Below are 26,934 nucleotides of genomic sequence, written 5' to 3'. Positions count from 1 at the left end.
TAGCCGTGTCGCTCTATAATGTGTGCTCCGTCGTCCATCAGCATGGCTGCATCTGAACACGAGATTGAATTTCTTGAGGTTGAATAATTTGCCGTTACGTAGTTTAAAAATTTATAAAGACACCCCAAAACTGAATTGTTTATAAATAGTTCGACTATTGAAAAAAGTAAATAGCATTTGAGTTTAGCTGATTAGGAGACAATGATTCTAAAAACTGTTGCATCATAATCATTTCATTTCGTGTGTTGAATAAAATGTTCTATGGTGCACTAGAACCATGAGAAGTAAAGACTGTATTCGATGAAATTTGGACACAGAAAATAATGTATAGCTTTTGATTGCGTTCACAAAATTAAATATTTTTTGATCAGGAATAATATATAATGTGTAGCTAATACCATAACAATGACAACAAATTCAGTTTGGTATTGGCGCAGATATTGTTAATATCATAAAATAAGATTTTAGCAATTTTTTCATCCGTTTTAAAAATTGTAAAGGCTATAATTTTGATGTAACTCGTCAAGACGTCTGAAAATTTGACTCGAAGTTCTTAACAGAGTATCAAAAAATTAGTATTAAAAAAATCTTAAAATCGGTTCAATACGTTTTTCTAGTATTCAAAACTCAAATCGCTTCAAGGCATATTTTAGGTACATTTTAACCATTTTATTCCGTGTGTACTATTTTGTTTGTACAGCATCCGCTCGATAACTGACTGCTGTTTAACTGGACTGCTTTTTAACTGGGCGCTCGATAACTGGACCAAAGCTCAGTTAAAAATCAGTTGTCTGTCAAAAATAAACGAAATTTAACCTCACATTTTGCAAATCAGTAAACAAAACAAAATATAACAAAAGCCTCCGGCTCCGGGAGCTCAGTCCAGTTATCGAGCGGCGTTCGCTAACTGAATTGTCGTCAAAGCCCAGTTATCGAGCGGAAGCTGTACAACTGTCATGACTGTTCCGATTTTTGTTAGCATTTGAAACAGTAAAACCATTATAAAAACTGTTCTTAGCCAAATTGCTTGGAAACTTTTCAAGTTATAACTGTGTGAATGTCACGATAGAAAAAAATTTTTTTTTTGCTTATTGTGACTTTGTGCCATATATACGGCTATAACTATTACGGCTAGATCGAATTGAATGAAATTTTTACACAATATTTCTACATGTATACTATACACACAGAACAGTTTTGATTGAAATCGGTTCAGTATTTTTGAATCTAGAGCTATAACGGTGAAGAAGTGATATTTTTTAAAAACGTTCATTTGCTCAAACTTTTCAAATGGCAAAATTCTTGTTTCAACGATATCTCCACCAATATTCAACCGATTTTGATGAAATTTGTATAGTATTAGCTTTACGTAATACACAATTCCTGGTAAAAAATAAGTCATTTACCATTTTATTATGAAATCTTTCTGAATTCCAGGAATTCGTTCCGAGATCCCTACGAGAATTGCTCTGGGATTCCCTCAGAATTTCTGCTTGGGATTCCTCCAGAAATTCCATCCTAGATCTCTCTCGAAATTAATTCAGGATTACTCCAGGAGTTCTTTCTGGGATACCTAAAGGAGTTCCCTCAGATATTATTCCAGCAATTTGTTTAGGATTTGTTAAGAACTTCCAGGAGTTCTCTCCAGGATTACTCCTGTAACTCCATACGGGATTCCTTCAGAGATTCGTTCATGGAATTCTCTAGAAATTCCTTCCGAGATTCCCCTAGAAAATTCCTATGAAATTGTTCTAGAAGTTGTTTCAGGGATTCTTTCACGAGTTTTTTTATGATTTCTCCAGAACCTTTTGGAATGTCTTCAGATTTTTATCTGGGAATAAACTATTGAAAGAATCTCTGAACTCGCTCATGTAGATATTCCCTGCAAAACTTCTGGAGATATTCCTTAAGAAGCTGTTGGAGGAATTTTATAAGGAACTCAAGAGCAAGTCTTGGAGTACTTCCATAAAGAATAAACAAAAACTTCTGGAGTATTTCCATGAGCAAAATTTAAGAAACTTCCAGAATGAATTCCAAAATATGTAATCTGCAGGGAATCCCAGTAGAAGTTCTTGGAGGAATCCCGGAAGGATATCCTGGATAAATTATTGGGCAAATCTTAGAAGGAACTCCTGGAAGAACCTTGACTTTTTTCCAGGAGTCTGGAAGTTCTGAAGAAATTCCGAAAAGAACTTTTGAAAAATTCCCGGAAGATACCCCGGGTAAAATTTCTGGAGAGGTCCCTGATGCCACCCCTGGTGTAATCTTAGAAGAAAATCGTGGAGAAATACCAGAAGAAACTATGAGAGGAACCCATAAATTTACTCCTAGAGGAAACCTAGAAGTAGTTCCTGGAGGAATCCCGGAAGAAGCTAGAGGAATTACAAAAGGAATTCTTTGAGGATTCACATGAGAAACGTCCAGAGAAAACCTAGATGAATCTCGAAAAGTTGTATCTTAGAAAGAAATCCTGGAAGAATCACTGAAAGAACTCCAGGGCGAATCTAAGAATGAATTCTTATAGAAATCCTAGAAGGAACTCCTGAAATGATCCCGAAGGAATTCCTGCGGCAATCTCCGAATAAATATCTGAGTGAACCCCGGATAAAAAATACTTAAGAAATCCCGGATGAAATTATTGTAGAATAGTTCGAAAAAAACTCCTGGTAGAATCTTAGAAAACACCTCTGGAGAAAACCCTGAAGGAACTCCTAGAAGATCCCAAAATAAAAAAAAAAACAAAATAAATAAATCCTGAATTAGAAGGAACTCACGGAGGGATTTTTTGTAGAACTTCTAATGAAAATCTCAGAGACATTTTATAAGAATCCCCTGCGAACTTCTGGTGGATTTTTCGGTGGACATCTGGAAGAATTTCAAGAGGACTTTCTGTGAAACCCCAAAGAAAAATCTTCGTACGGAATGCCAAAAGATTCATCACAAAGAATCTTTCGTGGATCTTCATTAAATTCCCCGTGAAGCTTTGTCCTACCTCGTATTTCATCTAAAACTCTACAAGGTAACCGTCAGAGTCCCAGCCGAATTCCTCCCACCGTAGTCCGAACTCCAATATTGCAGAATTTATAATTAGTATCCAACCATAGTTCTCGCTGTAATACCATTAAAAGTTTTTTTTAATTTCTTTTTATTTGTGAATTTTAACTTAGGCTAATTCTTCACACACCCATTAAAAGTTCCCTCAGAATCCCAGCGTCTCTCATTATCATTTCCCTTGGAACTCCGTTGCACGTTGTCAAAATTTCGATTATTATCGAACTTTCATGTACCTCGGATCTTTCTCCACAGAAAGTCAGCATTTTGGCTATACTTTATAATAGGAAAGTTTTAAAATATTCCATCGGGGAAATTTTGATTTATCTAAGTTTTTGGCTATTTTCCATACTAAAATTAATTAAATACTGATTTTAACCAAAAAACGTCCCATACAAAATGTATGGGAAAATTTTCACCGATGAAATATTTTCTCGTCTTCCGATTATGAATATATAGCCCAAATACTAACAATTTCCGAAGAAAAATCCGAGGTACATGAAAGTTCGATAATAATCGAGATTTGGACACCGTGGCGTTGAAATCTCACTATCTGGATTTTCCCCATACGCGCGCAAAAATTAAATTTAAATTTCAATCACACTTCCTGAGGAAACGAACAACATTTCTCTAAGTCCAAATCGTAAACAATAAGGCCACGAACAACGAACAATTTATCTAGCAACCGCCGTATGCAGTGCCCTTTTCTTCACATCCTTCTTACAGCATCGTTTCGTAAAAATGCTGTCGGTTAAACAAATGTCAAAATTACTTACGGAAAAAGGAGGAATTTTACTTGAGCGCTCTACTTGGGAACTGGAAACTTACCATAAAAATCGATGCAAAATGAAAATTCTAGCAAAAATGTTACAAGCATTTCACCATCCTGGGCTACTCGGCAAATTTTGATGCTAGAAGCCAGCTTTCTACCAGGGATTCCATACATACAGATTTATCTGTATTATACAGATTTTTGAGCCTTCGTACAGATTTCGATTTATATGTAATGCAGATTTTTGAGCTAGAGAAAGTATTTTATTGTTGTATGGGATACAGACTTTTCGCCCAAACTTTGTTATGAGATAGAGATTTTAGAAAAAAAAAAAATTATCAGGCATCCCTGCTTTCTACAGAAAAATATTAAAAAAAGTCGCAAGGGCAAGGATTTTGGAAAATTGAATTTTTTCAACACCTAACATGAAATTTACTCTTAGTGTTTTTTTTTCAAATTACTCAAATATCTTCGAAGACATCTTTTCATTCAACACGAGTTATAATTTTTTGAAGAAGAGATTTTCTAAGATTTTGTCATACGTTTTTTTCAAAAGTTAGATGAAGAATATTGCAAATCAAATAACATGAAAAACATTTACAAATAAAAGCTCATACATGAGAAAAATTTTGCGATTCGTGCGTTGAACTGGAAATGCTTCATAATTTGTTATCAATGTATGACTTCTCGAAACAATCATGCTTCAAATAGGTACCAATTTTTGATTCTTCATCGTCACCCTTGCGTTAAAACATATGTTTTGACATCAAGTTTTTGCAAATAAGAAATATTCAAAATTATAAAAAAATGATTTTTGCCGGAGCCAGTGGCGCAAGTGGTCACACGTTTGCTTCATGAGCAGATGATCATGGGTTCGATTCCAGCACTGGCACTTTCGTCAGCTGCTCTTTCCACCTGAGAGCAGCTGACACTGATCCTCATCTGATCCCATGGCTCGAACGGACCTGGATACTTGGACATCGGCGAACGGCAAATCATAATGGACCCCCAATCGGGCTCCAAAAAGGAACAACCAGCAGCCACACATCAACATTCGTGCTCATTATTCTACCATGATAGGGTCGAAAGTGAAAGCAGCGCGAAATGCAATCAGTTCGATATAGAAGAGTAATAGACTACAACAGAGGATACTCAAAATGACTGGGACAGGTAAAATATTCACTTTTCAAAAAATGTTGTATTGGGTGAAAATTTGGTGGAACACTTTAAACTTCATTTACTCGAAAGTGGGTTCCATCACTTACACCCCTTTGCTTCTAACACCTTCAATTACTATCTCGAATATTGAAACGATTATAAAGTTTTGGATGACTTGGTGTTATATTAGAAAAATAATCTAATCGTTATAATTTTCTTTCGGGCAAAGAGTTTTAAGTTTAGTCAAAAGTGTTTTTAATAGCTCATTATATTAGTCATAATTGATCAAAATTTCATTGCATTCGATTTGTTGAATCCGAAGATATAATAGCTCAAAGTTGGCTATCGGATAATTCTACCTTTTTCTAGAATCTTTCTAACTTCGCCCGATTTCCAAATTTGGACCTCTGATACAGAGCTAGTTGATAAAATAACAGTAAAAATTTGAGAATATTTTATGCCCTTTTCGAAAAGTTACAGCTAAGTGAACATTTGTTGAAAAGTGAAAATTTTACCTGTCCCAGTTATTTTGAGTATTGCTCACGTAGTGTCCTAATGGATAAAAAGAGCTGTAAATTAGGTTTAGTGATTAAGGATAAAAACAATAATGAGTCTTGAGATTTTCAAAATTTTTATTTTTTTTATTAAAAATATAAATATTTGTTGATCCGTTTTTTTTTTCAGAAAGTCTAATCAATACTTCTTGAGTCTCAGACAGCTTCTTCGTACCACTATCTTAGCTATATTTTTTTAAATGAAATATGTGCGAAACAATACAGGCCTTTAAAAGTTTAATCGTGGTTCAAAAATAGCTTGTTGTTGATTTTGGAAAAAAATGCAGTTTCATTCGAATCATGAACAACTTGATGGTCGATCCGTATTATGTGGTGAAAACCTTAGTACATTTCGTTGACCAATTAGTCTTGTCGAGGTTTTGTGAACTTCCATAACATCTATTATTTTTCGTTTTGGTTTTATGATGGTTCCTCAAACCTCTCCTAGTCTATTTGACTAAAATTGTTGCTTGGGAAATTAAATCTTTTGTTTTGTGTCAGATGAATGTATATGGGAGCACTAAAAATGGTACACTTACCCTACAGAGTCTCGTAATTTTTGGGGTAAAAACTTTTCAAACATGGTAGTCAACAGTTTGCAGTAGCAGAGTTGCTCGATCAGACCTACAATCTGCCGCAGCTCACATAAGAAGTTTTTTCCCCACAGTGTAACACCGTGTAATACCTCCAAAGAAATCCCATTTGCAATAGGGACAAGTGGTGTGGGCCGTTAGTTTTCCATCCATTCAGGCCTACACGGGTGGTCCAAGTGGGCTCGCAAGCTCGTCGATGCGATGGTGGTGATGGCCTAGTTTCGTGCGACTGAGTTCAAAATTCCACATCAGCAGCAGAAGTAGCAGCAGCTGTGCGCCCTATTTAGGGTGTTTTCGGACGGAGGACCAGCCTCCTTCGTATGATGATGAATAAATAAATCCTTGCGGACATTGTTGCAAGGTGGAAAGTTTGTGTGCGTGTGGACCGAAACGGTGATAATTGAGACCATTTCCGGAACGTCCGTCGGACGGCCGACGGGGTTGAGTGAGTTGTCCTTGTCGAGGGGAAACAAGGAAGACATACCTAGCTAGCAGTCGAGGAGACGTGATTAGATTGAATGTTTGATAAAGTGTTGCGGAATTGGAGAATTTTCCTGGATTAGAAGTGAACTAACAAACGCAACACCAACACAGCACAGCGATTGATCCCGTTCGCGAATCGGCTGAAGCTTGGGCTGAAGTGGCTGATAAATAGGGAAGATTGTGAAGTGCGAGTGAGTTGTGTGGAGGAACAAGTTCGGTGCGGTTCGGTGGCAGCGAAGTGCAGCACTTGAGCCGGCAAGCAAGCAGAGGCAAGCAGTAAACCTGACGGAATTTCTTCGGTCGAGCTCGGTGTGGTTCGATAAGGATCAGTGTTTGTAAGTGGATGAGTTGATTGTTTTGATAACCGTTGCAATCGGAGTCGTGTTATCATTATATTTTTTTCGCTCCGATTGCTTGTTGGTTTTCTGTTTTTAGTATTGATATGCCTTGGAATTGTGGGAAGCTGATTTGTTTTGAACAGCTTCTATACACAATTAGTCATCGTACATGTGCATCGGTTTTCATTCAAAGAAAAAAAATAAGCAGATTGACAAACAGTGATGTTCTGTAAGGCATGGACGTTTATTTCTTTACTAGAGTGCCCGCACTAGTTGCCACCTTATTTCAAGCTTCTTAAGGCGAAATTGGACGCATATCCTCGCTTTTTGAAGGTGATGAACCAGGGCGTGTTAGTGGAACACCTGTAAGTAAAAGAAAATAAGGTAAATTCCAACTAAGTATTTATACCCTATGACAGATACGTATTTCGACCTCAACTGGTCGTCTTCAGTTGAGTCAAGTATGAGACACGATTGATTTTTTTATGATACTCGAAGTTTTCGACTATTCAATCTTAAGATTTCAAACGGTAGCTTGATAACTGTCCGACGTTTCGGCTGTATTTGGCAGCCTTCTTCTAGGGGAAATTAGAAGGAGGCTGCCAAGTACAGCCGAAACGTCGGGCAGTTAACAAACTACCGTTTGAAATCTTAAGACTGAATAGCCGAAAACTTCGAGTATCAGAATCTACCAATCGAAAACCACTGTAAAATTGAATTTTTCGATCATTCAGTATGAGTAGGTAATACTAGCGTTCTCACGCTGTAAATGCGAGAGTTAGAACAAGGTGTCCTTGGTGATAATTGTACGAATAACACTACTTTTACACAAGTTTGCCGAACATCACATTGTAGTAACAAGCAAAGTTCCCTTGCATTGCATAGCATTGATCTGAAAAACTAGAATCAATTAAATGCACCCAGAAGTGTAGAATTAGCTTGATGTTAAAATCCACATTAATAAAAAAAAAATAAATGCACGCTCGTAAAATATTAGTCCTTTTCAAAGTATGCTTTTCAAAACTCACGTTCGCAATGATGATCTTTGAAGACTTAACCTAAAATAATAGTACAACCTTAGGCAATTTGCTTATCTCATTAAATAGTCTCCTATCCGTTTCTATGACGTTCACATTTTTTTTATGGAAAATCAACTTTTTTTTTTAAATTCATATATATTTTTTTCAAAATCACTATGTGTATTAGTTTGATTTGCTGATTCCGAATTTGACCACAGAACTTCTCGAACACTCTTAGTTTTTTTATATGGGGTTTATTTTAAAAGTTTTTAGAATTTCTGTAAAATTTTCAATTTTTGAAGGGAGAAGAGTATTTTGTTCTCTAAATTCAATATATTCAAAAAAAAAACACCATTTTAATATTTTGAATTTTATACCTGCTCATCGAAATCGAGAGTATTTAATAGATTTTGAATCGCTGATTCAAAACATACTCGAAACTCAGACTCACTCAATAAATCAAGGTTAGAGAAAACAGTTTATTTTCCATGAAATAAGCAATCTTTTTTCACAAAAGCTGTAGGTATTACAGAAATTCTTAGATCTGATTCGTAATTAGCGGGTCAAAATCGAAATATTAGTCTTGATGAGTAGGTATAACATTTAAAATGATAGTAAAATATACATTATTTCCCAAATACACAAATAAAAAAAATAACTACTCGGTATTGAAATTCCAAAATGAAATATGGAATCAGGGTGAAATTCTGTTCAATACAATTATAAATTTTGATATGCAGATCGAAACCCTACATAAACAAATTGTACATATTAATGAACAAATGCATAATTCTTAATAAAAAGTTTGAAAACTCATTTTATGTGATGATATAAAATTTTGTGAATAAAGTTCTATTCACTCATTATTTTGGTTTCGTGCTAACGTAAGAACACACACAAGACGCGACGCGACACGGACACTTATTAACACTTATCGTTCTTACAAAACATAAAGGGAATTAAACATTTACCTTTTCGTCGACCGGTTTCGGGCTAGATGTTGCCGATCTACAGGACGATGTCCAACCCAACCCAGGAACAAATTCTATTGTTCTCAAAAACTGTACGTTTTACAGGAACTCTAAAGTAAGATATGGAATCAGCAGGTCAAAATCTATCAAATACAATTATTCGTGGAGCATAAGCAAAAGTCTAATTTATTAAGTAAAAAAGTCCATTTTAAGTGAAAATGTGCTCTTCTTATAAACCCTTATTAGGTATTCTCAAAACTTAAAGTTTTACTGATATTCCATGGTTAGATTTGAAATCAACAGGCCAAAATCTTTTGAATGCAATTGCACATTTCCAACTGCATATGCTAAATTCCAAATTATTATATGGAAAAAGCCTATGTTCCATGAAAAGATGATTTTTTTGGAATAACTTTTCACAGAAACTGTACGTGTTACAGGAAATTGTAAACTGAGATACGGAATCAGCGATCCAAAATTTATTCAATGCAATTCTACAATTTGATGGACATATGCTTACTTCTAAATGTTTGAGTAAAGAAGCTCATTTTCCATAAAAATATATGATTGTGTTGAAATAAAACGTGTTACAGGATTTCTAAGGATTTCTAAATCAGCAGGTTAAAATACATTAATAACTATTGTGCATTTATATGGACACTTAAATTTAGAATTTGGAATGTGGATACATGCAAAATTCTAAATAATTAAGTAAAAAATCTTTTGTCCTAGAAACAATTTATTAAAAAGGATAATAAAAAATATTTAAAAAAAATAAAATTGTACATGTTACAGGAGCTTGGAGGTCAAATTCGGAATCAGTTTCAAATCTTTTTTTAATTCATCACTCCTGTAAATCTCAGTTTTAGCCAAGCTCAGAACAGAATGAATATAAACTGCACAAAGAAGTGCAACTGTTTGTTTTGGATTTTGCGTGTGTTCTACATAGTTGTTCTTTATTATGAAATACACCACCTTCTGTTTATTTGCTTCTTCTTGGAATAGCGCTCAAACTGGAAAGAAGCATGCGCTGCATCTCAACTTACATCCAAAGAAAATTTCTTGTAGGTAGCAGTCCTTGGAGAAATTCATGGAGGCATCCTAGGATTCTTGCATGTGTTTTTGATGGGATTTCTCATGCCATTACAGTTGTGATTTCTAAAAACTTGCTAAGATTCTCCCAGACATTTCATCAAAATACTTGCAGTAATTGCTTCAGGAATTTTTACAAAAATTCATCCAGATTTTTTTTTGAAATTTTCCTAGTAAATCTTGCTAGGATTGTTCCAGAAATGCTGCTAGGAATTATGAAGAAGTTTCTGGTGGTGTCTTCCAGGAAGTCTGGCTGGGATTCCGCTGGAAATTTCGGCATTATAACCTCCATTCTTGAACGATTTTCAAGAGCAATTACAGGAAAAATCTCAGCTCTGGAAATGCTTGAGAAAGCCCAGCAAGAATCTACCTAGTAAGAGTTTCTACTGGAATCCCTAGAGAGACTCCAAAGTTCTAGAGAAATTCCTGATGCATTTTTTTTTATAAATTTCTCCCAGGATGCTTCGATGAATTCCACCTGGGTCTACTCTATAGAGTTTATATGCAGACACTGATGAAATTGATCGCGAATGTGTGCTTATGCACTCCAAAACAATGCCATCGTTCCGCAAGTCATAGTGGAGCGATGTGTTCATTCGTCTGTAGTGCTAATACAACACACCAAATATTTCTTCAATGAAATCAAAGTTTGATAAACTTTTTCGTTGATGTTCAATATAATCAAAATAAACACTCAATTAATTACCTTTAGGAGCAAAGAAAGCATCGAACCAAATGTGATCCGGCTATTTTGACACTTGTTTTGTGTTGGCTCTTTGCTCTGGAAAACCGTGGACTCATTTTGGATTTGCGAGTGCGAGAATAAAGGTTGTGTTTGATGTGATCCAAAAACCACGTGAATTCCATGATGCTTCCCACTGCTACTGCGCTGCTGAAAGATCCTCCTGTTATTCGTCTACAAATTTCTCCAAGAATTTCTCTAGGAATTTTTCGGAAATTCCCGCTGTTATTCTTCCAGTGAGCTTTCCAAGACTCCTCCAGAAAGCTCTTGGAATTTCTACAGAAATTTCGGCCAGGATTCCATATGAGGGGCCCTGCAGAAGTTCCTGCTACGATTTCAAAGGGTTCCTCAATAAATTACTCTTGAATACCTGCTGAAGCCTGTCTCCAGAAACTCCTTATGTGGTTCTTTCAGGGGATTTCAAAGAATCCCTCAAGAATTTCTTTCTGTGTTTCCTATAACGATTTTCCTAAGGATTTTAAAGGAAATCCTCTGGGATAATCTCTTAAAACTCATACTGTGATTCTTCCTTGAACTCTGGATGCGATTCCTCGTGTAATCTCTGTTATAATATCACCATGGATTCATCCACATCCAGAGATTTTTCAGTGATTCCTCTAGGCAGGGACTATTCCAACTATCCCTCTAATTATTCTACTGGAAGTACTCTTGAGATTTATAGGTACAGTGTATCAAACAATTGTCCGTACAGCAATTTTTTTGTCCAAATATTTTTCATTCAAATGTTTATAACTTTTTTATGCGTCAACCAAAAACGCTGAAAATTTGACTAATCATGAACCATATATTAAAGCTCCATTGGTAAAATTTTGAGCGAGATCGAATAAGTTTTCTGAAAGTTATAGAACTCTTAGTAAAACTTATAAGAATTTTGAACACATTTTTAAAACATTATATCTCAATATGTACTCTATGAATTTTTTTCATTTTTTTGTGTTACAGCTTATACCTAAGGTTTTCATATGCAGCTATGTTTGGGGTTTTATATTCACTACAAAACATATGAAAAATGTGCTTATGTAGTTGACGTGGTTTTAAAATTTACCATATTTTGCACATTTAATCTGCCAAACGTTTTCCACCGATAATAGTACATTAACTGAACAAAAAATCCATAGGACCTACTCTTCATATGTAGTTCAGTATGTCCTGTAAAAAAATATTACATTAAGAGAGTTAAAAAAAGTTGAAAACGCTTGGCACTTTTATTGAACAAAATATGATAACTTTCCAAATGACACTCTGAACATATACAGATTTTTCATAATTTTTGTAGTGAATATGAAACCTTAAATGAAGCTGCATATGAAAGCCTTAGGTATAAGCTGTAAAACAAAAACATATGAAAAAGTTTCATCAAGTACATATTGAGATATAATGTTTTAAAAATGGGTTCAAAAATCTTATATGTTTTACTAAAAGTTCTATTATTTCCAGAAAACATATTTGATCTCGATCAATATTTGACCGATGGAGCTTACATATATGGGATATGAATGGTCAAAATTTCAGCGTTTTTGATTGACGTATAAAAAAGTTATAAACATTTAAATGAATAATTATTTTGACCAAAAAATTGCTGTACGGACAATTGTTTGATATATTGTATTCCTGTTGTGATTGCTCCATAACTGCTACTAGGACTCATTCAGACATTTCTGGTCAAAATCCTCAGGGTTTTTTTTTTTCTGGGTCCTCCAGGAATTCCAGGAGGACGCTCTGGAGCAATAGTTGGAGATATTTCAGGTGGAAATGTTTGAGAAATCTCAGCAAAAAATCCTGGAGATATTCTAGTAGGAATTCCTGAAGGAATTCGAGCAGTAACTTCTGGATGTATTCGAAGAGGAAATTCTAGAGGAATCCCTGAAGAAATATCTGTAGGATTCATAGGCGTAACTCCTGCCGAAACATCAAGATGATTCCCTGAAAGAATCCGAGAAAGAAATTATGGCGAAGAATTTTTTGGAGGAATCGCTGCAGGCATTCCTGGAGGAATCTCAAGAGGCATTTCAAGAGGAATCTTTGGAAAAATCTTTTGAAAATTCCTGCAGGGACTGCTCCAGAAATTATGTACTCCTATAATTCTTTTGGGCTTTGGGATTTCATCAAGGATTTCTTAAGGAATTTCTCTTGGAATAGCTCCAATAATTTTGCCTAGGATTTCATTACGAATTTTTAGCAGAATTTCTACTGGAATTCTTGTAGATATTTCTCAAGCATTGCCAGATGAAAATTCACAGTTTTGTTTTCAGAAATTGTGTAATCCCAATAGAAACTCCAAAAGGAATCTTAAGGACAGACTTGTTAGAATCCCAAAATGGCCGCCACAATGGCCGACTTTGGTACCTACTCACGATTTTGAGGGCACAAATCTCTTCGTAAACAAAACCAGCGCACCTGATCTTCTTATTTTAATCTTATTACGAGTGAGCAAGAACAGAATAATGAAATGCACTGTTGTGTGAAGCTTGCTTCTTGAGATTTGTGCGTATGAAGTTCTGATGCACTATTGAAGCGGGATTCGAAGACGTTTGTCCTTAAGACGGTTTCCAGCAAAAATGTTTATTGGAATTCCTGTTAGAATTTCTAGAAAAAACCCGAAGGAATCCCTGGTAAAAAATCTGAATGAATTTCTGGAAGAATCTGTGGAGAAATTACAGCAGAAATTGCTGCAGTTATCAAATCAAGAATAATTGGATAAATCCTTTAGGAAGAATTTCAAAAGGTAATCCCAGGGAAAATCTTGGATGAATCCCAGGACCTCTTGAAGCAATACGTGGATAAATCTCTTGAACTGAAACTGAAGAAAAAACTCTGGAAGACTCCTAGCAGGCATTCCCGAAGGAATTACAAGAGAAATTTCTGTTGCAATCCTTGGAGAAATTTTTGGGAGAATTACAGGAGAAACTCCTCAAGAAATTTTCAGAATTTCTAGAGAAATTCTTGGAGAAATATTTGTAGAAATTTTCTTGGAATTCCCAAGGAAATGGCTGATGGGATTCCTCCAGAAATTCTCGTTGGGATTGCTGCAGAGGTTACCAACACAAATCCTTCCAGTGATTGTTACAGGGAGTTATTTTTTCTAAAACATTTTAAGCTGGGATTCCGGGATGAATCTGCCTACAGAAGAAAACCCCTAATTGAAAAGCTGGGATATCTAACTGATTTTGTGTGAAACAAAATATAAGAGAAGACTCTAAATGTGTCGATTCCTACAGCACGACGATGATGCCACCGAACAATGCGTTTAAAGCGCGTTTGTCGGGTCTTCTGTTCGTTTGGAATGATATTGAAAAGAAACGGTGATTTATTTTTTCAAAATTTTCGGGAGTCACTCGAAAATTGCATTGACATTTTTGTTTCGCAAAACTTAATTGGTGATTCCTTTGAACATTTCTTTAGATGCTTCTTTCTTTGAAAACTACTTCGACAATTTTTTTTGGTAATTGATTTGGGCAACTGCTTTGAGAATGGTTTTGAAATTTTTTTTTGAAAACTCCAATGGCAATTCTTGTTGAATTCATTTTACAATCCTTTTTAAAGGTATTGTGATTATTTTGTATTTTTGTTGGAATTTTATCTGGCAATTCCCTTCTGAAATTAAATTCATAAATGCTTTTGAAAATCAGCGATTTCATTTGATATTCCTTTGTCATTTTTTTTGTGAATTCTTTTTGTAATATCTTTGCTAATTCATTTGGCAGCTCATTCGAGATTTTCTGAATTTTCAAAGATATTGATCGACAAGTTTTTAAAACGAATTGTTAAACAAATTTTCGGAAAAAAATTGGTAAAAGAGTTTGAAAGGGAATTTGCTTCTTTAACGTTGTTGAGATAATTCCAGATTCTGAATCTGCATGCAAAACTGAGTCGAAATCCAAATTTTCATGAATTTCGGTGCCCGGGAATCTATTTAAAAATCAGTTTGATGTTTCTATGGGAGCGATTTGTCGAATCACCCCTCGTCGCATTTTGTACTGGGCGGAGCTGTCAAGCAGTTGGCCAGCTGTCACAAGGTGATTTCGAAAAGTCTATTCAAAATCGATTTTATGTAACAAAATAAACACAGATCGAAAAAAGAGTGTAAAGTTCTATGACATATGATGCACATAATTGGAGCGTGGGATATCACAGAAGTTTACATGACATATCATGTAAAATTCATAAAACATCATGTAAACTTCCATTATATATCATGTTAATCAGCATGACTCTGAGTTTTTACATGACATATAACGTAAATTTACATGATATATCATGTAAACCATCATAGCACTAAGTTTACATTACTAAAATTAAGTTGACATGACGTGTAAATGTCATTATTTTTATCTCATTTCATTTCATTTATTTAGTTAACATCAAATTCATGATAATACTGAATCAACAATTTGCCGCCATAATACTCGATTTGCAGCTGCAGCTCTCCAACCTCGGTCACGCCCAACACTCGCCAGATCACGCTCCACCTGGTCCGCCCATCGTGCTCTCTGCGCTCCACGCCTTCTTGTACCAACCGGATGGTTAGCAAACACAAACTTTGCAGGGTTGTTGTTCGGCATTCTTGCAACATGCCCTGCCCACCATGTCCTTCCAGCTTTGGCCACCTTCTGGATGCTGGGTTCGCCGTAAAGTGCAGCGAGCTCGTGGTTCATCCTTCTCCGCCACACATCGTTCTCCTGCACGCCGCCGAAGATCGTCCTTAGCACCCGTCGCTCGAAAACTCTGAGTGCTTGCAGGTCCTCCTCGAGCATCGTCCATGTCTCGTGTCCGTAGAGAACCACCGGTCTTATTAACGTCCAACTACAGTGCTAAATAGCTAGGCTCGAGCGCCAGTTTTCGCCGGGGGTGGTGTTTTTAATGGGCGCCCAGGAGATAACATTTTACCTGAGCTTCCACCCCCTTCATTATCTGTGAAGTTTAAAAAATCTGAAAAAAAACATAGTGGTTCAGAAAAAGGTCTTTTTCGTATGAAATCCAAAAAAACAATACATTTTTCTCAATTTAAAAACCCAATTGCCGGATAAATATCCATAGAAATAGCAGAAGAAGTTCCAAAAAGAAATAATTTAAAAAAAAAACAAAAAAAATCAACGATTATTATAAAAATCCAGAAGAATCTCAGAATTCCAAAGTAATTACTTAAAGAATATATAAAGAAATTGCGCCAAAAAAACAACAAATCTCAAAGAACAGCTGTAAAATACGTGCGAGAAATAAGTATAAAGACAGAGTCGTTTTCCATACAAAATAATCATGTTTAGGGATCAAAATCTGTTTTTCTAGCGATTCGATTGTTATGGAATTTTGTCTGCAACCTTAAAATAACTAAAATTTTGGCTAGAAATATAAATCATCGTCCATGAAAACGTTTATATCGACTTTTCAGATTCAAATAAATATAAAGACAATATGTGGAAATAAGTGTCTTTATATTTATTTGAATCTGAAAAGTCGATAAAAACGTTTTCATGGATGATGATTTATATTTCTAGCCAAAATTCTAGTTATTTTAAGGTGGCAGACAAAATTCCATAACAATCGAATCGCTAGAAAAACAGATTTTGATCCCTAAACATGATTATTTTGTATGGAAAACGGCTCTGTCTTTATACTTGTTTCTCGCACTGTATAAAGGAATTTTAATAGAAATTCCCGTTAAATGAATTGGCATAGAAATGATTCATCGTAGAAATCCAATCATCGGAAAAAAAAAACAAGGAAATACCGCGGGAATTTATAGAAGACTTGCCGAAGCGAATCTTTGAAAATGCGATGGTGAAACTTTTATTGAGTTGCACATTTTTCATCAAAACCATTCAATCAAAACCAGTGGTGTTGTATAAGTCATCGTTACTCAGTGTTTAAAACTTTTGCGACAGAAATTTCGTTGAGAGATCTGCCAAACATTTTTTTTTATTTCTTCTATCAGATCCTTTAGAAGTTTGCTTAAATTTTTTTCAGAAATTGTTTCAATTATTTTTGATAATGTTCAGCTCGTATTTTAGTGCTGTCAGTGTTTTAAGAATTCATCCAACAGGAAAATTTGGACATAATATTATGCGGATTGAAAATGGAACAAAATCTGTTAACGAGCTGTTGAAAAATTGGTAGATTATAGTCTGCTAGCTCAGATCGTCTAAAGGTAAGGGTGTGAAATGTATCCTTTTAGACCAATAGATTTTTTTTAGTATTTACGCTACAATAAGAATATGTGAATGTCTTCCTAAAGTTGTTCTTATGAAGAATCCACTGAGTATAAATTGTATAGGCAATTCTATATTTTCCATTGTTATAGATGGTTCGTATGTTCTAGTTTTCATTTTTCAAGATAATCTACAACCATATGCAATAATTCAAGCTGGACACATCATTCAAATTTCAACTTCACAAAACAGAGATGGGATGCTTCCGTTTCCACAGCTCACGTGACTCAACCCGGATGGTGCACGTTCGCCCAAAATAATTGATGGTTTCTATGGACTATACTCAACGTTCGAGCCTTGGGGCCAGGATTTCAAGCGTGATTTGTTGTTTTTGCAACCGCGGTAGCAACCGAAATGACTACTAGCGAAATGGCGCGAGGGAACGAAGCAGAGCAGTCAGTGTAACCTGGATGATTAATTGTTCCCTGAATGGGAGTTTGACGGCGGCGCGGAATTGGATGAGACAGGTGAGCACCTTGCTTACAGGACAAATTGCTTGTCAGGCGGTGGCGTGAGAAACAGTTCTATTTTCGAGTGACGAACTCAAGCTTGTGCTTGCTCGGGAAGAAAGTTACTTTGAAGTTCACTGGAGACATTCGTATGTTTCTCATTTTTTTTTCAAATGTTTGCTCTTGATGACGTAAAAGCCAAACATACGTTCGATGAATGAGCAATCTGAAATTGATTTGACATTTAATTTACAACCAGTTCCTGATAACGTTGAAGTCTGATACCGGTCTGGTAGGTCAGGAATATTCGTAGAAGTGTACAGTTGATTGCGTTTCTTGAATATCAATTTGAGATGCGCCAATTTTTGTGACGTATTCAAAGATGATATAAAATTGATACAAAACCTTCATCTTACAACGAGAAAACCACAACCACCCTGCTTTAGAACCTCAATTGCGGTCAACCGAGCACCGAAAACGCCCACCCACGCCGCTTCGCTCACATCCTTTTCCCGAGTTTATTGATTTTTGCTGCTCCTTGTATGTGACTATTCAATTCACCCACTCTCTCGGCGGCATTCAACTGTTTACAGATAAGACCGAGATTGCCTCCTGTTCCCATTTGTGCGGCCCTGCTCCACATTCCGGCAGCTAGCACAAAGCCCAAACAATTTGCTTATGGAAGGGGGTAACCCGGCGGTCACAGTGGGACAGTTTTGAGAAAGAAGCGGAAAAAGTTATGCAGGAGTTCAAGTAACTAAAAACTAAAAAGAATAAAATAAAAAAAAAAAAACAAAAATATACTAAAATTTAGAGATTTAAAAAAGAAGCTTCGAGTAGGTAATAAAAAAAATCAAATTAAAACAGGATTTGAACCACGAACACCTTAAACTGGAAATTGGCGCCTCTCTCGATGAGACTATCACTGCGCTTGAAGTAAAAGTACAACTGGGTCTTCGTTCTCCCAATTTCCATATACGAAGGCTTATAAATTGAACTTATTGTGGTCAATTGCAACTTAAATATATGCCAGCCTATATTTCCGATATTTCAGAATTCTTATGACCTCTTCCTGATCATTTTCAGATTAGGGTTAGACTGTACGTTATTTACAATATACAGTACCGACGCCCGTTTCTGTGGAATCTTGGTCATCCTCATTGCTATTCACATGAACTTGTTCAATAAATTCTACATATTGGAATTTGAGCGACATTTTTTAGTTCTACTATACACACCATCCCTCTACATATATGACCCTGCAATAGAACGACGAGGCGAAGGTCAATTATGAATCGAGGCCCTATGCGCGCAGCGCTTACTACTTCGTCCGGACACATGACCCGCTAACTTCCCTGCCACCACCGGACGACCCCGGAAAAGGGAAATGGGGGGTTTCGGGTTTCATTCACGTGTGTTTCAATATGTGTAACTTTTACCCGCCGCAGGGGAGCTGCTTGTTTGGTTCGTCCTCGGTTATGTTGTTGTCGTCGTCGTCCTCGCTGTATCTTTATGCTCTTGGCCCTCCACCCAAGCCGTGGGTCTACCGTTCATTCGTTGACATAGTCAGTGCTACCAACCAACCTTAGTGTAATGGGACGAGGGTAGGAATGTGCTCTTTGGGGCTTCGTATTCGCTGGGACTCAGATTGATAGAAGTACGTGCTTCTCCCAGTCGTCGGTGTGTGAAGGTGGTTCCCGTGAATGGGACGTTATAATTGTGTTTGGACGGAGAATGTGCATTGTTCTGCCTGCCTGCTTTGCTTGAAAGGGGACACCAAGTTGGAACGAGTACAAGCTTGACGTCGAGAGTGTTTAGTTTTGCACGTGCACGGCAGCATGCATTTTGAGGGAAATTATTGCACCGGAAGTGTATGCGATGCTTGAGAAGGTGCAACTTGAGTTGAAATTATGAGAAAAGAGCAAAAAGAGAGCTTATGCGATGAAATGGGATGGGTTAAGGTGAAACGTGATGCATTTCCACTTCTAGAGGAAGAAGCATTACATTTTTAATTGTTTTCTTGGTGGAAAACTGTAGGGAAGTGGAACCATCTCGGCAGGGATTCTATTTTAGGCACTTTTCTGCTATAACTCAGCAAATTTTGAATCAATTGACACAATTTTTAGAACGCGATGAGATACGTATAGCACAGATAAACAGACGTAACACCTTGAACGATTTTCATGGAAATCCATCGCCCAGTTCACACTACCATGATGGAAAAGTTGCACGAATTACTGTGTCGTGCAATATTGTCAACAGTAGGCGCTAGTGTGAAACGTCAAACGCATAGAAAAACGATGCGCGCGCCTCTGGTTGTGAAAGCCACAACTATGAAAATTTAAAATGATCGTTAGAAGCGTGGTCGAGGGAAATTACGTTACGTCTGTTTGTCTGTGCGTGTACAAAATTTCAAGTCAATTGGTTTGGAATTGACTGAGTTATAGCGAAGAGTGCCCAAAATACCGGCCGCTGCCCAAGCGGTTCGCTACCCTATCTCATTTTCACAAAATAAACTTTTTTTACCAAAATTGAAATAAATTTTCTACAGGAAGATTTTAGTTAATTTCTACGGGTTGTGTAGTAGTAGTGGACCCTGCGCCTATAGAAAAACTCAAATATAAATGCTCAAATCAACTTATTCCAGACAATTTCAGGATTCTGGGAGAATCCTCGTCAGGATTCTGGGAGAATCCTCCTCAGGATTCTGGGAGAATCCTCGTCAGGATTCTGAGAGAATCCTCCTCAGGATACTCGAAGAATACTCCTCAGGATACTCGGAGAATACTCCTCAGGATACTCGGAGAATACTCCTCAGGATTCTGGGAGAATCCTCCTCAGGGATCTGGAAGAATCCTCCCCAGGATTCTGGGCAAATCCTTCTCAGGATTCTGGCAGAACCCTCTTCAGAATTCTGATAGAATCCTCCTCAGGATTCTGGAATAATTCACTCAGTTTTCTGGAATAAATCCTCTTCAGGATTTTGGGAAAATCTTCTTTAGGATCCTGGGAGAATCCTCCTGACGATTCTGGGAAAATCATCCTCAGGATTTTGAGTGAATCCTTCTCAGGATTCTAGGAGAATCTTCCTCAGGATTCTGGAAGAATCCTCCTCAAGATTCTGGAAGTATCCTCCCCATGAATCTGGAAAAATCCTTCTCACAATTCCAGGAGAATCCTCCTCAGGGTTCTGGGAGAATCCTCGTCAGGATTCTGGTAGAATATTCGTCAGCATTCTGGTAGAATACTCGTCAGGGTTCTGGGAGAATTTTCGTCAGGATTCTGGGAGAATCCTCGTCAGGATTCTGGTAGAACCCTCCTCATGGTTCTGGAAGAATCAACTTCAGGATCCTGGAAGAATCCTCTTCAGGATTCTGGAAGAGTCCTCCTCAGGATTCTGGATGAATCGTCCTCTGGATTCTGGAAGTATCGCCCCGAAGATTCTTGAATAAACCCCATCAGAAGGGAACGCTCCTTAGGATTCTGGGAGAATCCTCCTCAGGGTTCTGGGAGAATCCTCCTCAGGATTCTGTGAGAATCCTTCTCAGGATTCTGGGAGAATGCTCCTCAGGATTCTGGTAGAATCCTCCTCAGGATTCTGGTAGAATAGTCCTCAGGATTCTGGAAGAATCCTTCTAAGGATTCTGGAAGGATCCTCCTCAGGATTCTGGAAGAAGCCTCCTCAGGACTCTGGAAGAATCCTCCTCAAGATTCTGGAAAAATCCTCCTCAGGATTCTGGAAGAATCTTCCTCAGGATTCTGGAAGAATCCTGAAATTTAAGCTCCGGTAGGAGAATCCTCGTCAGGATTCTGGGAGAATCCTCCTCAGGGATCTGGGAGAATCCTCCTCAGGTTTCTGGGCAAGTCCTTCTCAGGATTATGGGAGAACCCTCTTCAGAATTCTGGTAGAATCCTCCTCAGGATTCTGGAATAATTCCCCTCAGGATTCTGGTAGAATCCTCTTCAGGATTTTGGGAGAATCCTCTTTAGGATTCTGGGAGAATCCTCTTTACGATTCTGGGAGAATCCTCCTGACGATTCTGGGAAAATCTTTTTCAGGATTTTGAGTGAATCCTTCTCAGGATTCTAAGAGAATCTTCTTCAGGATTCTGGGAGAATCCTCCTCAGGATTCTAGGAGAACCCAAGTAGCACTTGTAACTTATGGAATATTTTAGAAAAATAATAAAGATTGCATAGCCGTTTCACTTCAGACTACTCGTAACTGTTCTATATTTGCTGTATACATCTTGGTTGCTCAGACATCGCAATGCAACCTTAAGTTTGCAGAAGCTACATTAATGTCACATGGTAGTTTTGGTGTAATATGCTCGTGAACTGTCAAATGCAGAAAGTTACATTCTTGACTTTATCTTGTTACATCGAAACCAAAAACCAAAACAAATGATCAGACCAGTTGCTGCGAAGTCAATTTTTAGTTGCCATGCATCATGTTACCGAAAGTCGTTTCCAAATGACGACAGTGTAACTTTTTGTTGTTTCACTGTGAACGCATATGAGACGCACAAAAACAAACGACTATTTTGTCACAAATGTGCAACCTAGCTGCTACTAGTAGTTGAAGATTAACACTGCATGTCAAAAGTATTTAGTAATTAGATATGTTTGTATGCTAGAACTTAACAAATACGATGTTTAGAACTTATTATGTTAAAGTAGCTCACGGAAAATCCAAACTACCTATATTTTGGGTGAATTTTAACAAAAAATAGAGTATATCGAATAAACTAGTTTCCCAAAAATCAAATAGAGATGCATCGACCCAATGGGAGATCTTGTGCCCAATAAGTCAATTTCAAGAAAATGTAGTTTTACTCAAATTTAAGTTGTTTGCTTAAGGGGAGCGGAGGTCTTGGGTTGAATTTGACTGCTCTTGAATATAGTTTTTGATGGAGGAAAGGCAATTTATCTAGCGCGATTTACTTAAAGTTATCTTATTGGGTTGAAATACGGGTTTACGTTAAAAAAAAACTTATGTATGACGGTTCCGTGAATTTAAGAAAATTGCTTTCAAACTTATAGTTCTGTATGAAGTAATGTTTGATGTGGATATTGATATCTTCAGACATCCAACTGGCAATGTAGACTCCGCGTAATCATCACAATGGCGATTAGTTGTACCAGTTACAAGAAACATGACCTAATATATCTTTCAATTAAGATTATGGAGTCCTAAGCAAACAGAATAGAAAAGCAAACTCATCAGAATTAACGAATAAATTGGCCTTACAAACCTAGTATCTTTTTTCCCGTTCAAAAATTGTACAACGAATCAGTACGATGTGCAAATGTATATGCTAAAATTCTCAAATTTTGCAAGCGCACGTGTTTTCTGCTAGTAAAATTGACAATTTCACCAGAAAAATGTAATTGTCAGTCAATTTTAGGACGGTGCACCGACGAAACACATTTCCATTTCACTTGGGGGATACTTTTTCCAATCGTCATTGCCATGTTTTGATCCGACGTTTATCATTTTCCATAATTGTTATGACGAAACAAGCAATGTAACATTGAGTTTATTTTTCTTCTGATGTGTAAACAAACTGTATTACACATTGGTTACCATCTAATCTCTTATGCAACAAACAACATGTTGCACAAAGGCTCCACCTCCTGCGCTTTTTCGGTGACATAGCTGTATAAATCGACGTTACAGTAATTTAAAATCGATTTTTGGATTTGTCGCGTAGAAATTACCGTGATTTAGTTGTAACAAAGTGTGCTGCTTGGGAATCCTTCTCAGGATTCTGGGAGAATCCTCCTCAGGTTTTTGGTAGAATCCTTTTCAGGATTCTGGGAAAATCCTCCTCAGGATTCTGGAAGAATCCGCCTGAGGTTTCTGGGAGAATCCTCCTCAAAGTTTTGGAAGAATCAACCTCAGATAGAATCCTCTTCAGGATGCTGGAAGAATCCTCCTCAGGATTCTGGAAGAGTCTTCCTCAGGATTCTGAATGAATCGTTCTCTGGATTCTGGAAGTATCGCCCCGAAGATTCTTGAATAAACCCCATCAGAAGGGAACGCTCCTTAGGATTCTGGGAGAATCCTCCTCAGGATTCTGTGAGAATCCTTCTCAGGATTCTGGTAGAATCCTCCTCAGGATTCTGGGAGAATGCTCCTCAGGATTCTGGTAGAATCCTCCTCAGGATTCTGGTAGAATAGTCCTCAGGATTCTGGAAGAATCCTTCTAAGGATTCTGGAAGGATCCTCCTCAGGATTCTGGAAGAAGCCTCCTCAGGACTCTGGAAGAATCCTCCTCAAGATTCTGGAAAAATCCTCCTCAGGATTCTGGAAGAATCTTCCTCAGGATTCTGGAAGAATCCTGAAATTTAAGCTCCGGTGGGAGAATCCTCGTCAGGATTCTGGGAGAATCCTCGTCAGGATTCTGGGAGAATCCTCGTCAGGATTCTGGGAGAATCCTCGTCAGGATTCTGGGAGAATCCTCGTCAGGATTCTGGGAGAATCCTTGTCAGGATTCTGGGAGAATCCTCGTCAGGATTCTGGGAGAATCCTCCTCAGGATACTCGGAGAATACTCCTCAGGATACTCGGAGAACACTCCTCAGGATTCTGGGAGAATCCTCCTCAGGGTTCTGGGAGAATCCTCCTCAGGGATCTGGGAGAATCCTCCTCAGGTTTCTGGGCAAGTCCTTCTCAGGATTATGGGAGAACCCTCTTCAGAATTCTGGTAGAATCCTCCTCAGGATTCTGGAATAATTCCCCTCAGGATTCTGGTAGAATCCTCTTCAGGATTTTGGGAGAATCCTCTTTAGGATTCTGGGAGAATCCTCTTTAGGATTCTGGGAGAATCCTTCTGACGATTCTGGGAAAATCTTTTTCAGGATTTTGAGTGAATCCTTCTCAGGATTCTAAGAGAATCTTCCTCAGGATTCTGGGAGAATCCTCCTCAGGATTCTAGGAGAATCCTTCTCAGGATTCTGGAAGAATCCTCCTCAGGTTTTTGGTAGAATCCTTTTCAGGATTCTGGGAAAATCCTCCTCAGGATTCTGGAAGAATCCTCCTGAGGTTTCTGGGAGAATCCTCCTCAAAGTTTTGGAAGAATCAACCTCAGATAGAATCCTCTTCAGGATGCTGGAAGAATCCTCCTCAGGATTCTGGAAGAGTCTTCCTCAGGATTCTGAATGAATCGTTCTCTGGATTCTGGAAGTATCGCCCCGAAGATTCTTGAATAATCCCCATCAGAAGGGAACGCTCCTTAGGTTTCTGGGAGAATCCTCCACAGAGATCTGGGAGAATCCTCCTCAGGATTCTGGTAGACTAGTCCTCAGAATTCTGGAAGATTCCTCCTCAGGACTCTGGAAGAATCCTCCTCAGGACTCTGGAAGAATCCTCCTCAGGATTCTGGAAGAATCCTCCTCAGGATTCTGGAAGAATGCTTCTCAGGATTCTGGATGAATCGTTCTCCGGATTCTGAAAGTATCGCCCTGAACATGCTTTAATAATCCCCAGAGACGCTCCTTAGGATTCTGCTAGAATCCTCCTCAGGATTCTGGTAGAATCCTCCTCAGGATTCTAGTAGAATCCTCCTCAGGATTCTGGTAGAATAATCCTCAGGATTCCAGGGAAACCCCCTTCATTTTTCGTAGAAAAGCTTCTTGGATTCTTGGAGAATCTTCTTCTGGATTCTGAAACAATCGTCCTAAGGATTCTGGTAGAATCGTCCGCTGGATTCGGAAAGCATCGCCCTCCTCAGGATTCTAGGAGAATCCTTCTCTGTATTCTGGGGAGGAGGATTCTCCTAGAATCTTGAGGAGGATTCTCCCAGAAACCTGAGGAGGATTCTATCGGAATCCTGAGGAGGATTCTCCCAGAATCCTGAAGAGGAGTCTCTCAGAATTCTGAAGAGAATTTATCCAGAATCCTGACGAGGATTCTCTCAGAATCCTGGATTCAAATCATATAAAAAGAGGAATCCCTGAATTTGAGCCAAACCTTTTATTGAGATTTAGAGATGACGCAAACGCTTAATAGTTGAATTTTCGGGTAATAAAAATATGACTTCACTTTAAGTGACATGACTTCCTTAATTTTCAACCGGTTTTCAATCTTTTTGAATTAATCTCTTTAAAATTGATTTTGTAGAACTTTTTTTTTTCAAATGTCATGCAGAATATGAGTTTTTTTTAAATTTCTTTAATTGTTTTCTTCTTTTACAGAAAATTTGAAGTTTATCCGATAGCTTTTAAGCCTTCTAATAACCAAACCCGCCTTAAGACGGGGTATAGTTTGCGCATTTTTGTATTTTTGCTTACCTGGACAACCAAAACTTTTACATTTTTGGCTTATATTTAGAAATGTTCTGTATATCTCAAAATGGTTTTTGGTGCCTTTGAAGCGTATTTACGTATTTTTAAATTCATGTTATGGTAAACTTGCAGATGTCATTATTCCTTTTGTATTGAATAGGAACAATTAACATATTTTAATTTTTTCTTAAATCATACCATTATAGTACAATTATTTCGGAGAGTCAAATACACCTAAAAATAATTTTCCTTAGAATTACACGATAAATAAAATTTTCAGTGTAAAAAAAACAAAAATAAAAATATTTTAACAATAATCATAATATCTCAAAATGTTTTTGCTTTAAAAAAAAAATCGGTACTCCAAATAGGCTTCCAGGAAAAAATAGAAAAATGTAGGGATGTTCAAAGATAAAAATAAGAAAAATCAAAAACCAAAACTCACAAAACCACGAATTAAAAATAATCACCTTTCAAAACATGGTTATATTGATTTAAGATAATAAACACATTTAGATTAAAAAAAATATCGTGCCTTTGGATAATTGTTTCAACATAGTTCAATATCAAAAACGTATTTTACAAGGAAAATGAGAACTTTGACGAAATTTTAATCGTTTCCTTGCATGGTTTCGTTCCATAAATTGAAAGTTTATTTAAAATAATATAATATGAAAGCTTTATTCTTAAAATTTTGGAGGGTTCTGAACTTAACACATGATGTTGACTTAAAACAACCAAATATTTTTTGGAAACTTCAATTTTACATCATGTTTCAAGTTTTTGTTCATGTTTAGAAAAATTTTGGCGTAACAATAAATTCGTTAATGAATTGTTATTCAGGACATATTTACACAATTAAAATATCAGCTAAAGCACGTTAAAATATTTGAAGTGGTTCAAACAATTGTAAAGCTAACGGGCTTTAAATGTAAAACTTCAAGAACGAAAAAAAAATAAAAAAAATAAATATTTTGCGTGATTTTTGAAAAAAAAAACATGATATTCTACAAGATCATCCGAAAAACAGTTTTAAATAGATCCATGCAAAAAAATTGTTAATTTAAATTGGTTAAAAATTGAGAAAGTTATGATACTTAAAGTGGAGGCATCTCTAAATCTCAATATTTTTGGCTCATTTTCAGAGGTTTATCTTTTTATATGATTTCAATCCAGCAGAAGATATAAATTTCAGGTTT

At 37.0% G+C, this 26,934-nt stretch overlaps 1 protein-coding gene across 12 annotated transcripts in view; it reads left to right on the top strand.

Moving 5' to 3' along the window:
• LOC109415966 (high affinity cGMP-specific 3',5'-cyclic phosphodiesterase 9A) overlaps positions 1-26,934 on the top strand; it is a 680,025-nt gene that overhangs the window by 169,117 nt on the left and 483,974 nt on the right. For 3 of the 12 annotated variants that reach the window (XM_062856634.1, XM_062856632.1, XM_062856631.1), the window contains exon 2: positions 6,203-6,946. The exons of 7 other annotated variants lie outside the window; for them this stretch is intronic. The gene's annotated coding sequence lies outside the window, so the exon portion shown is untranslated. The remainder of the gene's footprint in view (positions 1-6,202; positions 6,947-26,934) is intronic. 2 more of the 12 variants (XM_062856636.1, XM_062856635.1) reach the window with 1 other exon arrangement.

The sequence above is a fragment of the Aedes albopictus genome, chromosome 3 (genome assembly GCF_035046485.1).
Source record: "Aedes albopictus strain Foshan chromosome 3, AalbF5, whole genome shotgun sequence".
Classification (NCBI taxonomy): Eukaryota; Metazoa; Arthropoda; class Insecta; order Diptera; family Culicidae; genus Aedes; species Aedes albopictus.
The sequence above is the reverse complement of the archived record's forward strand: the minus strand, read 5'-3'. Positions and strand labels throughout refer to the sequence as shown.